The sequence below is a fragment of the Antennarius striatus genome, chromosome 21, assembly GCF_040054535.1.
Source record: "Antennarius striatus isolate MH-2024 chromosome 21, ASM4005453v1, whole genome shotgun sequence".
In the NCBI taxonomy this organism is placed as follows: domain Eukaryota; kingdom Metazoa; phylum Chordata; class Actinopteri; order Lophiiformes; family Antennariidae; genus Antennarius; species Antennarius striatus.
In genome coordinates this window covers 13,241,870-13,255,147 of record NC_090796.1, presented here as the reverse complement: position 1 = coordinate 13,255,147, position 13,278 = coordinate 13,241,870, and the positions used below count along the sequence as shown (strand labels likewise).

Sequence of the window (13,278 nt, the reverse complement as noted above, 5' to 3'; positions counted from 1 at the left end):
ATAAAGTGCATTGTAGGTTAGTATGTTTGTAAATCTGATTATGATGAGGTCAGTGCCTCACCAGCCATGAACCTCACCGCACGTCACTGATTACAGGTTAGCATTAGCAGCGTAGTCACCAATCACTCATATGATATAATCTACATTATCAGAGGGATCAACAAGTTCTGTAACTTTTGAGTTTGTTTCATCAGTCCAGAGTCTTAGCGTTATATTTGATCCCGGTCAACCTTTAGCGACGTACCATAGCTATCATTCTGTCTCGTTTTTATTCACGGTCTTGCTTCATCCAGTTCTGATCACTGCCATGTTTTATCATGTGGTGTATTTTCTACATATCATCTTTAAAATGCTACAGAAAGAATGTCGACTGAAACTGATAAATTCGATCATATTTCCGTCACCTGGTGTCAGGCCAAGCTCTGGTGCTTCTGATGACTTATTAAAGTGTAAATGGGCTTACCCTTTATATCTCTCTGACCTCATTAAACCCTTTATCCCTGCTCTTCTCTGTCCCTGGAGTGAAAAAGCAGTCAGTTCAATGCAAAACCTTTTTTTCTATCATGTGGCCTTCCCTCCCCGCTAACACCATACGCTCTATCTCTACTGAGGCCTTTACATCCAAACTTAAAACTAATTTCCTCACCTTAACTTTTAATTAGTGTGTTACCTTGTGTTAGTTCAGCCCTCACACCCATCACCATTACTTTTTGCTGTTGATTCAATGAATATCTTAACCCTGAACTACAGACCGACCAAGAACCCCTCTCTCTCTCCTGACTCTGAATCTAAATCAGTGGCTCCAGGGTGCCTCATTATGGATCATTGGTCCCTCATGTTTTACAGTCTACACTTAATTGTATTTTTGCAATTAACATCTGGAGCTAAAGGTTTTTCTCATTATTTTTTGCTGATGTTATTTGTGTGGCCTGCTCTTGTCTGGACATAATGTGTCCTCCTGGATCCATATTCTTACCATATGTGGACCCCTGTGCATGCAAGTGTGTGTGCGTGCGTGCGTGTGTGAGTGTGTGTATAGGGGAAGGGGTCTTTATGGTCTTTAAAGTCTAAAATGTCTATTTTTTCCTCTTAAAATCAGCATAAACAATGTGAACAGAATCCTTCTAAGAAAAGCTGCATTGTGAATTACAAATCATGAAAACCTCTCCAATTTTAAATCAAGACAACCTGCAACAAACGGTTTTCATCTTTGCTGTGTAATTGGACTATAAAGCAACATGCGGTCTTTAAGCTCATTGAAGTTTAAGGCAGGACTTTGAATGGTGGGCCCCTATGGGGGCATTTAAACGGACATAAACTGTGACATTCTACAACATGCATTGCATGTGCCGAATTTAAATATATTTAGGAAGTCAACTTCCTGCATATAGTCTAATTCCATACGATGAATTAGAAAATAAGAGGGTACATTACATTAACTAGGATGTGAGTAAAAACATCTGGTAACAAGAGCTGATCATCAAAGAAATATTAAAATTACAGTTGAAGGGTGCAATCGCTGCACATGTGCATCGCTGTCAGGTCTAATAATTATTTATTTCAGCACCAAAAATTCCAGAAAACAAGTAGAAGATTCAGAAGTGTGCTGACTCATAATCAAGGGCCCCCAAGGCTTCTAAACAAGCAGTCTAAATGGATAACCTAGATAGCGTCCCCTCATCTGTCACGCTCAAACACACACACACACACACACAGTACACGTACACACACACACCATACATGATCACGCAAAGTAACACAGGACACAGGCTTCTCTGAGCCGTTCGCTAACGGAGCTAGACATGCGTGGCCGAGGTCAGATGGGAAACATTAAAATAACATGGGACCTTAGGGGACCGGGAAAGAGGATTGGAGCCATCCCTCCCTTAGCTAATGGTCCTTCAGCGCTGGTGAAAATGTGTGCGTGTGTGTGTGTGTCTGTGTGTGTGTGACCCTTCGATAACCTCTCAACGCTGCAACTAATCACATTGTATGTGGTTGTATGATACGCTCATAATTAAGGTTGTCTCATAGGCTGGATGTGTCTTCATTGTGTCTATTTTGAATAGCCACCGTCCAAACACAACAAACTGAGTTGCTTTTTACAATAAAAAAGTGATAAAATATAAATTGATTATAAAAGAAAAGCGATGCAGTAGCTGGCTCCAGAAGTCATCCAGTGGCGTGATCACATGACCTCCATCCGAACGCATGTTCGTCCAATCAGAAGCCGACTTGTGCTTGTCTGTGTGTATCAGAAATAAGTCAGCAAATAAAAAATGTTGCCTTTGTGAAATATTTTGTGATTGCACAAGTCTATTCTCAGAATGTTCTTTACTTTCTACAATATGACAGTAATCTGATTACTGTCTGGTATATACGGCTGTCGTCTACATTAATTTCTTATATTTAACTATATTAAAACCGAGCAATTAATCAATTGATTAGAAAATCAAAACTCTTATGTATTAGATTTCATCCTTTCATGACCACTCATGATGTGACGCCACCTGTTATGTTCCCACGCAGCGCTGATCTAGAAGCCCGTGAAGCTGAATGTTCATTCCTCACGTGCTGCTGATACACACCCTACCAACACACACGCATATAAAGTTCCACATCTTCCCCACAAGCTGGGGATGTCCTGATACTTGAAACTCTTTTGTCTTGGTCAGATCGTTATCCTACGTATCATGCAGAGTTTTTGTATTTTACACATGGCTGGACGGCGAATGCAATCCTTGTTAGAGTATAATTATGGATCTATTATTATTTAAACTGAGAGCCAACAGCATGAATCATCGTGGAATTTCATGCAGAACATATAAATCACATATGACATTTAAAGCAATGAACTGGTGATTGATTTTTAGTTACAATCTCATACAATTTCTTCATACAGGGCATAAATAAGTATCGTATGGCCTGAACAATTCACAGCAAAGAATAAACTTAAATGAAGTTTTTATTTTTTGAAAATTTATTTCAAACTCATTGGTTGAATGTGAGGACAACTTATTGACAGCATTTGAAAGAAAACAATTTTGGTATTTGACAGTTTTGAGAGAAACATCTTTGAATCCTGATTGGTGCACAGAAATGCAAGACATTATCTTTTCCTGATTTGGTCTTTCCACAGGATGAGGTACAATACGAACAGGGACAGGAAACAGAAGACAAAGACAAAAAAAATCCAGATATTAGAGGGAGCCTCCTGAGCCGTTAAACTATAGTCATCAAATCAATTTCCTCCATCTACATAAGGTTGTCCCAGAGCAGGAAATACCAACCAACCAGCTTCTGCTCCTCTGGGGAAAGCCAGCTTTGTTTCTGCTTATGGTGTATAAACTAAAAAATATGATTCAATAAAATTGCTTTTCTCCCCTCCTGTGGAGGATGCCCTCTCTCCCCTTTCATTCTTTTGTTTGGAAATTCTATTAGTAAATCATAGACATCATTTCTAAGAATAATGCACCTGATTAATCCAATTAATTCAACCCCGACAAATCTGACAAGCAGGCAAATTAGGAGTGTTATTTCTGTAAGAAACGCTCCCCTTATGCACAAAGCATGTGCATTTAATGGGCGCAATTGTGCACTGAATGCTAAGAAGAAGAAAAAAAAATTCCGATAGATAAATTTGCCATGCCTAATGCAGGATTGTTTATCGGAATGCTGCATCGGAGACAGGAAGCGCAGATGTACATCTTTAATTTAAAGCTCGCTCATTTGCCACCGCAGCAAAAGAACATTTGATGAAACGGTAATCATTAAATTATGGAGTAGAGGAAATAAATACTGTATAATTATAGTATTTAAAGATTTTGTGACAACTTAAAGGATGCTTCTTGTACTAATCCAACCTGGATTTTTTTCCTCTTTTGAAGTCTGATGCTGTGTTTCACTAATTCATGCTGAAATCTCTTAGTACCCCCACCACCACCACCACCACCACCTCCACCTCCCTCTATGAACATTGTCTGGGCTTGTCCACTTATGGCGTTATTGTAATTTATCACACTGTTACCTCACCATATAAATGCACCACCATGCATCATCTGCAGAAACAGAGTGACACTGGTTGTTCAGGTCGGTAATGGCTTCTGCCACTCAAAACTTTTCTCGGTGGCTTGTGATGCATACGTGTTTATGTCTGGAGGGATTATGTCTGGGTTTCTGTATTAGTCCATTGGCTGAGAACAAAAATAAAATACGTGTTCTTTCCATATACCTGTGCCTTACAAGCTAAGCCCTTAGACGCTATCTCGCCCCCCGACTCATTAATCCAAATGGGTCTCATGTTACACACGTGAGCAAAGGAAGGAATTGTCCTTGTCGAACAGCTGAGGTTTGACACCACGGCTTCTCCGGATCTCGTTTTGTTATCCTTTCAGTTTCATGGTTGCCGCAAAAACACATGCTCCAAAAACCACAACTTCCGGGTGGTGCCACCGCCCGATTGGTCGAACGGAATACATACCCCCGACACACCCTCCACGCGAGGCAGCCTGAGGTTGCTGGTGCTGGGAGCGGGCCTTACCGCCTGAACAATTAGAGGTTTGCGTTGCTGTTGTGAGAACCCACCCTTCGCACACAAGCATCCCCCCCTTTAAACCCCCCCCCCCATAAGAAAGCAGAATGCTGCCAGAGTTAGCACATTAGCTATCTTCAGATCCAGACTGTGCTGTGGAGGTCAAGCCTGAGTGTGTCAAAACACATCACTCACACACCTACTTACTATATTTTTATTCCACTGTTATTTCAATGGTATGCTCTCAGTAAATACGTCTATGAGAGATGTGGATGTAGCGATGTGGAAAATTAAACTCTGACTTAATTTCCATGGGTCAAAATACTTGTATTACTGAATTTGCAGTATTCTTCTGCGCCTTATTGAGGAGCCCACCCTTTAAATCATTTAGCCGGTAGTGGGAACTTAATCACGGACCACCTATGAGAGTTTTCCACTTCATTTAGCCACTAATGTACGACTGTGGATGTAAGATTGAATGACTTAGGAGAAAGAAGGAGGAAAGGCAGAGGGAAAGAAATTTTTAATGATCTGGTAAAGTCAGAGACAGTCTGCTTTGGAGACGCGACCCTTCTTATATCTTTGTTATTGCCTGAAAATTATATGAAGGATATACAGTATATGACTCAGCCATTTTATATGAATAATCATAAGGCTCCAGCAGTATGTGGCTTACATAGGAGAAATTCCAGCTTTAAACTTTTGGCTGTCAAGCATGAAGCACCACACAAAATAGACCAGGCAATTAAATTTGATAAAAAGTATAAACCCTACATTGAACTAGAAAGTTACCCAGCAGACTGTATACAGCTGCCAAATCCCAACAGTCCCTTTAAACAAATTTTTAAAAAAAACAAACTTACAGTGACAAAAACTGACAAAAATAATTATTTGGATGAAGACATTCAAGACTGAAATACAGCTGTCTGCAGGATCTACAGGATGGAACTGAAGCTGTAGCCCCTCCTTAACAGCTGTTGCGTTCTCTGCTGAGAGGAACTCACAGGAGGTCTTCTATGTTGATGTACGTCCAAGACAGCTTAGAATCACTTTACCTTTCAATGCAGAGAACCAAAAGCTTCCTTTCATTTCCTCAGGGACACGCCAAATCGCATCATTTATAAAAAATGTTGGTGAAGAGAGTAATCATTCGCGTAATCACCTACTCGCCGGTGCGATTCCTGGTCACCATACGGCAGCAAGAGAAAAGATGACCCTGTGGTTAAAAAAAATATCTGAAGCTGGATCGACGGCAAACTTTTGTGGGTTCTGTCCTGCCTTTATACACAACCCTCCAATGAAGTTGTTGGAAAATCCGTCACGTAGTTTTTGCATAATCGGAACAGACAAAGTAATATTACCTCCTTGGCAGATGTAATAAATAAACCTGCCAACAGAGAGCCTGCCATAAATGATTATAAAAAGGTATTCAGCATATAACCTGACAATAAGAACCCCAGCTATTGTATTTTAAAACCCTGTGCAAAGGAGCACAACAGCCAGAAAAGCTTGCAGTGGCTTAGTACGTTCTTTTATTTGCATTTAGGGTTGTTTGGTAGACCAAAATGAACGGAACAGATTTCCAGGCTTTGCTGCCAGGTAACAACAATGAGCTTTCTGAGCAGGAGGCTGCTCAAGGGTGGAAATGCATCTCCCTTGAGTCGGGGAGGAAGTATGAGTAGAACAGTACCACAGCCTGAGGGCCATCATTGATTATGGTAATTAACATGAATCAACCTTCTGCAGTGGTTTTAGAAATGGTGAGAGGCAAGGAAAGCAGAGGAGGCAAATGTGATGGAATAACATAAATATGTGAATGAAAAGGAAGGATGGAAGACGGTGAAAAACAGGTGGAGGTTAAAATAAGACGAAGAGAAACACATGAGGTGAGAGGGTGAAGTATTGAAAGAAATTTAAAACATTTTATTGATATCATTTCAAAATAACTGCAGATTTGGAGACATTTAAACAGAGACATCTTTCATTTGAAATTGATTTTTGCACTCCCATTCATGAGCTCGCTGAGAGTGGTAAAATTCACTCAACTAGTTAATAATTTTGTATCAAATCAATCTGAAAATTTTTCATGCTGACCAAACAAGACTTATTTTAATACCAAACTAAATTTGAAATTAGCTTTAAAAAGTTCAACTTTGAGCTACATCACACAGGATCACTTTGTAGTCCTAAAACAGATCTAGCTTTAAAACGGTACCCGACAATGGTGGCAATAAACCATCAAGGGATTAAAGCTACTGCCATTAATCTGAAAATGGGTCAAAAAGGTCTGACGCAAGTTTAAAAGAAACCAATCCAAGATTCTTAAAACATTTCACAGCACCCACAGTAGAACTCGAATAACAGTCATGGAAAATATAACGGGTATATTTGAATATGGATACAACCTCTGGGGACCATGAATGCTTGCCTGACTGGAAGGCATATTTTCAGAGACTTCAGGGTTCCTTCTTTGGGGACAAGACCGTTTTTATGAAATCTCATGCCAATCTACAGTATAAGATATAACCAACCCATAGATCAAAGTTAAAAGTGAAATAAAGCAGCTTAACTTAACTGCTTTCAAATGAAGTGAATGGAAATTCTCAAATTCAGTCAAACCTTAAGACATCCACTCTTATCATGACACGTGCAATTTAGTTTTAAGTTTTAACAGTAAGTGCATCTTCTTATAGTACAGTCCTTGTTTTATTTTAATAATACATGAGGTGCCAAGGCTGATGTGAGAACAGGAAGAGAACAGAAACAGAAGAGGAGAGATGGTGAAGAGCAGAAAAGAGGGAATGAGGAGCCAAAGCCCAGCGGCTGACTGCATAAAACCTGTCTCATGGGTAATGTGTGTGTGTGTGTGTGTGTGTGTGTGTGTGTGTGTTTCATGGCAATAATTAGCTGATCAAACAGATACACAGTGGGCCAGACGTGTGCAGTGGGTGGACCGTAACAATCCCGACCATTAGCTATGAATGTAGCCTCTATGCCATTCGTAGGAATGTGTCTGAGGATTTGCTGTTAGCCTGTGAAATCTATCCATTCAGATTTCTATCTATACATTATCAGCTAATAAGCTACTGGAAAATTCCCCTAATCAGTTTCTAAATGTAAAAAAGCTTCTCCTGGGTAACATCACAGAACTATTTCAGAGACAAGTACAGGTTTTTGGTTTTTTTGAGTCTTCAATTCCCATAAAGGCCACACACATTTAACCTTCGCCCATTCCCTCATTATTGTCTTTAAAAATATGATCCTCTCTCTACCTACTTCATTTATTCCGCTCTTTATATGTACTTTCTTTTATATGTACCATCTCCATCCGTTCTTCACCAGCTTCCTCAGCTTGTCCGGCCCCATCGGTCTCCACAGTGTGAAACCTTCCGTTTCATACTTCGAACATATTTCTCATGTCAAGGAAAGACCAGACTCAAGCCTGCCAAGCAAATTAGGTCCCAACTGCTGGTTACAGAAACCAGACACTAACATATATAACTCGTCCGGTCCAGGACTAAAGTTCTACCTCCCACTGTATCCAACTGTGTGGGATAAAAGTCCTCCCATGCAACATGCTTCATCTCATCGTCTCATTGCTGAAAAACATCCCACATCTTTCCATTGACGTTTATGAGCTGATTGACAGGACAATGGCCAGGCTGCCATCCAGTGGCGTTCAAGGTCAGGTGATGTACTTTATATGCAAGGGGAGGGAAAGTACATTTTGACAAGTGTGCAAAAAAAGACCTGAAACATTTGGCAATGTAACAAGGATTTCATTATGCAGTCATCCCAAAGATTCCGAACACATGGTATTTGTTTTCAAGGTGCAGATGCCATTTCGGGATGAAGTGCAATGTGTGAATATTTACATTCATACTTGAAGTCCTAAGGGGGTTGTGCATCATAGTAGACAACACATGCAAGCAAGATGCAAAAAGAACACAAGCAAATTTAGTCGGGTGCAGATGTAAACAGTCAATGCAAACGGTCTTTAGGTGCTCTCCATGTGCAGTGCTGGTAATAAGCCAGTCCTCTCGCTGTTAGTCTCTTTCTGTTTTTGAAGCTAGATGATGTTGGTTCTGTGAGGAGGAGTGAGACGAGTCAAGAGTCGTGCAGGGAAAGGATGGAGACGAGTCATTACACCCGACACGGCCACAGCAGGAGAGGCACAGAGAGGGAGGGAGGGAGGCTTATTTGTTCCAGTTCATTATCTGATGTGATTTCACTCAGAGTGAAATTTCTAGTGACAGCCTGAGCCACTGACCTCAAAGGGATTTTGTGTGGAAGAGTTAAAAAATTTTTTAAAAAAAAAATCAAACAATGATTGCTATGTCATGAATTATCAGCGGGGGATTCTGGGAAATGGAGATCGATATAAATGCTCTTCAAGCATGTTGTGGTTCAACACAATAACGCGCTCTTTTCTTTCAATGATGACATTTTTAAATACCGCAAAAAGGACAAAAACCGAGAATGCATTGATCCTCCGTGTCAGCGCTGATTGCGGATAAAAGTCTGACAGATCGTGCCAATTTGTACATACAGGCCAATGTATGGATTACACACATTTGCAAAAAGATTTTGATGAGTTGATTTGTTGAATAAAACATCAGTCATAAGCTCAATGGGAATATCCGTCCCAGTGCAGTTTGGTTTTGCTCACAGTGCAATAGTAGAGTTCCCAACACGTATTTTTCAGGAAACAGGTACAGAATGTAGCAGCAGTATAGTAAGCACATACAATGCCCAGGGGTTCTTTATGTGTATGTACCAGAGAAAGGACTAACATGATACTGTTAGCAGCAAACAGCTAATGAATGCTGTCTTGGAATAGCAGGGGCAGCATCACGGGGGCACTCGTCCACAAATACAAAATGTCACGGGGAAAATAAATGAATCTGGTCTTTGGCCGCCACCAAACTCACTTGTGTATGACAGCTGTAAACATCCACACTCACTCAAAAACATCAACAGGAGAGCTGAAGTGTGGCAGTCAGCTGCGGGGTCGGCGCTGTGGTCTTTCCTCACAAATGTTTTGCATCTTTCGTCAAGCTTGCATATGTCAGAAGAGGCAAAAAAACCTGGATGACCACAACGCTTTGCCTGCCTGAGTCTGCTCTGTTTGCCAGGAAGCCATTCCCCCCTGAGCTCCAAGCAAACAGCCCCTGAGCGGGATTGGAGCCCAGGATCAATGAGCTGTGGACAGGACGGCGGCACACAGCTAATTAGCTCGGCTGATAATACTCTTGACGGAGAGCAGGGGAAGATACTTTCAGGCGGATGAAACCGAGATCTCCTGCGTCCGTCTGCGTCTCCTGTCGGCTGAAGGAGTGAGGGCTGAAACGGTTTACACCGTGTTTACATCGATTGACATCGAGTGTGAGATCGACTCTCAATTAATCACTGATGCCTTTTTTTTTTTTTTACATTAGTATCAATTTAAACTATTTATTGGTTACATGTAAATGTTCACAGTGGAGTATGTGTGTCGGTGTGGGTGTGACTCGGCTGCTGTCAACAGTTATTATTGTGCCTAGTCACAAACGTGTGCTTTCTGCACAGTCATGTTAAAAATAGGTAGGAGAGAATGGAGGTGGGGGAGGTGGGGAAGGGGTGACCACTCACTTCTCTGGTGTGCAAGTGTGACAAGTCAGGCTGACCCAAATGCTTCGAAGCTTTGACAGTTGCCATGGTAATGGCTATCCAAATCAGCATTCAAACGTTTGCTTTCTAAGACACTTTTTTATTTTATTTTTTTTGTTTGGGGTGAAAAAGAGGCAAATAGTTGATAAAAAGCGAGAAAGTGAGCAATTAAAGCTGTACACATAAAAATAAGATGGTTACGTAAGCACGTCTGCTCGATGTATCCTAATGTAGTCCAGCGAGCGATGGACTGAGGTGGAGACGGCGGCCGATGACTCCCCCTGCTGTTGTTCTTCTCTTAAATGCGAGTTATATTAATAATTAAGCCACTCAGTAAACGATGTTGTTTTGCGAGGAAAGTATGGCCACACGTGATGATCACACGACGTGCTTATCTCGCTTTCCCCATGACTTCTTCTTTATCTTATCTGTCAAGGGCACAAGGGGCTCTTTAGGTTAAGGCGGTGTATACATTAGATGCACTGTGACATACACAGGACAGCTGAGGTCAGGTCAGCGGGGATGTTTGCATGTACCTGAAATGACCCCTGAAGCCGCTGACAGTAAATAGAAAAGGTACACAATTTCAGAAAAAATATATAATGGACTCCGGCTGTACTGCATTCCTTCCTGCCTTACACGCCTCAGATGCACACAATCTCAACAACAGCAGCGATAACACACCAAATACCCAATTGTCACACGCCAGTAATTGTTGTCTTCTGGCTGCACTTACACCAGTGATTCACTGTGCATTTTTCAGGGTTATTTTGTAATTTGCACTGTTGTCAGCGGCGTTATATCCGGCTTTTTAACTGATAAGAAAATAAGACAGCGCAACAGATTAAGAGTAATTTCCGATGAGCGAAGAGGTATTATTGTATTCATGCGTAAAATGTGTTTCTGGAGCTCTGCACAGCCTCTGGGATGTATTTACGGGGGGAAAAAAATGTTACACAAACAGAACAGGTGAAGTAAAAAGCACTCATCTGCGAAGGAATGAAAATGTCATTGAAAGCCTACAAATTATATAAGAATCAAATCCCACCATTACAAACATTACATTCACTGGGAGTGAAATTAAATTAAAGCTAAAAAAAAGGGCAGTTTTCCATTGTCTTTTAATCAAATCTAACTATAGCTTTAGCCATTTTTTAATACCTACTGGCTCAGATTCTACAAACTCACGGTGTTTCAATGAATATGATATTAAAAACCACACAAAAAACTCTCAGAAACATGACGACTGCAGGGCAACACGTGTGTAGTGCATGTGGAAAGACTTAACAGGATCTAAAAAAATGATTGACACCTAATGTTACCAAAAGGGCTCAGAGAGCACAGAGTTAAAAGTCACTGGATTGTGATGAGGACTGGAACGAATCCGAAACAGGATTAGTTTTACTCCGGGCTGCAGAATTACTTCTATGGGTTGGATTTGGTGAATCTTCAATGCAGGACAGATTATCTTTACTTTGTTCCTGTGTTTGTAGATGGATGAAATATGATACAAGGATTGTACATCGTTATTTTTCCAATTCGCTGCTGCTGTTGACATGAGTGACTCTCGGGGTCTGACTTCACTGCATGTGTGCAATAAAAGATACCACATATACACGCTAACATACACATGTGCTACATAGTTTGGACATGCGTGTATGAGGTATTTGCAAGTTTGTGTGTGTGTGTGTGTGTGTGTGCACTGCAGCAGTAATGTCAGCAGCAGTCCTGTAGCACCAGGTGCGATTTATGAGGTGTAAAGAATGCTTGCCTCCAGCCCAGCAATGGAGGACCGATCCCACATCCTCGCCTGCCTCTGTCCCTGACTAACACCCCGCCTGGCTCCTAGTTAAAACACACACAAAAGTACTTATACACAGACACGCAAATGAACACACACGTCATACACACAGCACCCACCCGCCACTTACACCCACACACAACCCTTGAACCTGAAAGTGTGTGTAACGTCTCCACCATCCCGTTCCTGGTCTGAAAGACTCAACCATGAGCTAAACACACCTTCTAAAATATCCCCGTGGCCCAGTCCCTCTGCCGCCGATGACTTTCTTTTCCCATTACCAATACTGTTCCGTCTTCTGTGGAGAAATCTAATGCACTGTGACCTTCATCTCGCCAAAGAGCAATGAGATGCTGTCCAGTCGGACCGCGGCGAAAGAAAAGCTCGACCTGAAAGATGTTCAAAAGGTCATTCCTGGTATCACGAACAGGGAGCACGTTTCACAGCTTTTAGGAGGCTCATGAGTCACCAGGAACTATAATGGACAACACTGAAACATAGAATGATGGATTTGTCTTAAGGCAGTTAAATCATATTATACCATATTATTTTATATTATATATTAATTAAATACAAATGAATTAATTTTTTTTCTGTCTTTCTGTCATTACTTAAAATGCTGCACTGGATGTATTAAAATCATTAAAGCTGGTGCACCTAAATCCATTTATGTCTCTATCTGAAGAATGATGATGTATAACTGTTATGACGGGATGGATAAGACTGTAAAAAGACTTTTAATTTGTAGCCTGATAAGATAAACCCCTTTCAGTGTGGGGTTCCGTCACCAGATGCAAATCATACTGGCTCGCTTCGAGATCACTCAAGTCCAGTTCCCACAAGTAGCATCTCTATTTGTGATAGCAGTCACCTTTGGTCCAGTGTGAGTACTCTACCATTAAAACCTTTCTCACCAAGCATCTGTCCCAACAGCTTTGGGGTTATTCCGTCTCTCCCTCCCTGAGCTGTGCTGTGCATTATCTCCCTCTGCTGCTTCCCTAATGCTGCAGGGACTTAGAGCAGGATTAAACCACAATTATGTGCTTCCCCATTCTCACCAGCTGTGTGGGAAGAGGAGAGGAGTGAGAAGGAAAGACGAAGAGGAGAGGCGAGGTATCAGTTGACTGCTTAAGAAAAAAAAAAATTTAAGTTTAATTCTTCCAGTCCAGATTGGAACATGGTGCTCCACCACTTCAGCTGTTATGGTTATTCAAATTTTCTACCATCCTGATTTCCACAGAGAAAAACTTCTTTCCGTTAGTCTGGTTTGTAATGAATGACCAGACATTACCTTTTG

General features: G+C 41.2%; 1 protein-coding gene across 2 annotated transcripts in view; it reads right to left on the bottom strand.

The window, feature by feature from the left end:
• Positions 1 to 13,278, bottom strand: part of thrab (thyroid hormone receptor alpha b) — a 108,708-nt gene that overhangs the window by 53,175 nt on the left and 42,255 nt on the right. The window lies entirely within an intron of this gene.